The sequence below is a fragment of the Aplysia californica genome, unplaced genomic scaffold, assembly GCF_000002075.1.
Source record: "Aplysia californica isolate F4 #8 unplaced genomic scaffold, AplCal3.0 scaffold01647, whole genome shotgun sequence".
Lineage (NCBI taxonomy): Eukaryota > Metazoa > Mollusca > Gastropoda > Aplysiida > Aplysiidae > Aplysia > Aplysia californica.
The window spans coordinates 38,368-39,656 of NW_004798917.1; the positions used below are offsets into that span (position 1 = coordinate 38,368).

General features: G+C 43.5%; 1 long non-coding RNA gene across 1 annotated transcript in view; it reads right to left on the reverse strand.

Annotated features, from left to right (window-relative positions):
• LOC118479060 overlaps positions 1-1,034 on the reverse strand; it is a 36,232-nt gene extending 35,198 nt beyond the window's left edge. The window contains exon 1 of the long non-coding RNA XR_004859452.1: positions 750-1,034. This is a non-coding gene — a long non-coding RNA (uncharacterized LOC118479060). The remainder of the gene's footprint in view (positions 1-749) is intronic.
• Between the last annotated feature and the right edge of the window lie 255 nt (positions 1,035-1,289).

Here is a 1,289-nt window from a genome sequence, read left to right on the forward strand (position 1 = left end):
CGTGGGGCTTGCTCCTTCTTTCCTATCAAACATCCATCGCCCTCATCTCTCCTCCTTCTTTCCTATCAAACATCCATCGCCCTCATCTCTCCTCCTTCTTTTTTGTGTATGTTACTGTCTTGTAACACATCTATTCCCCCGCACTTATTTTACCTTATTGTGTTGCAAGTACCGTAACATTCTTACAAAAAGCTAAAAACTAAAAATTGACGAGCGCCTGATTCCACCGTTTCGTGACAAAACTACCCGTGGATGTCTGTCTGGAAAGCGCAAGTGTTAGGTTTTTGTCTTGCTTCTTGACTAACTGTCCCTCAGTTGTTTCTGTCTGTCTGATTTACTTTTTGTTTCTGAGCGCTAGATCTAGTTCTAAATCAATGACAGTTGTTGTATTGTTGGCTTTTTTCTAAGTCTCACACAGTCATGTCATTCTTGTCAGACGTAAATTCAGGTGCACGCACGCACAAACACACACGAAAACACACCCACACATAATTACACACACATACACACACACACACACACACACACACACATACACACATACACACACATACACACATACGTATACACACAAAACAACTACATACATAAAAAACTACACCACACCACCCCCACACACACATAAAACTACAAACACACAAACACAAAAAAACAACACACACACAGACAAATACACACCAGCAAGCGCACGTTCTAGATCTATGACACAAGAATAAATCTAGAGAATCTAATCTAGAACATTCACTTACCTCAGTCTAGTTCCGTGTAGAAAAAAAAACCGTTTTGGTTTTTCCATACGATACTCCCCTTTCTCAGAACACGACACACTACACAACAAGCCACACCTGAATCACGTAATATCTAAATATATAATGTAGATCTAGATAGATTTACACGAAGGCCACCATGGTTTTTCAAAGACTTCTTGGCTCTCCCAAACTGTGCACGTCCTGGGAAATTCGCCTGGTTTGGTGCAGCAGACAACAACAGTTGGTAGACTAGCAGCGCCGCCTAGCAGAACGGGCAGTCGGGCACGGCCAAAGGCAAGGGAGGTACTGACGTCACAAATTAAAAACCCGGTACACTTGATCCTGCTAACCGGGTGGGGTATTCGAGTCGTGTAATCGACACTGCGGAATATCCGTGGAATTCGATCATCGCGATACTGTCGCCCTGCTCTCTCCTTGTGCTTTTGGAAGGGAGAGAAAGGGGTAATCGGAGATGTGTGTGTGTGTGTGTGTGTGTGTGTGTGTGTGTGTGTGTGTGTATGTGTGTGTGTGTGTATGTGT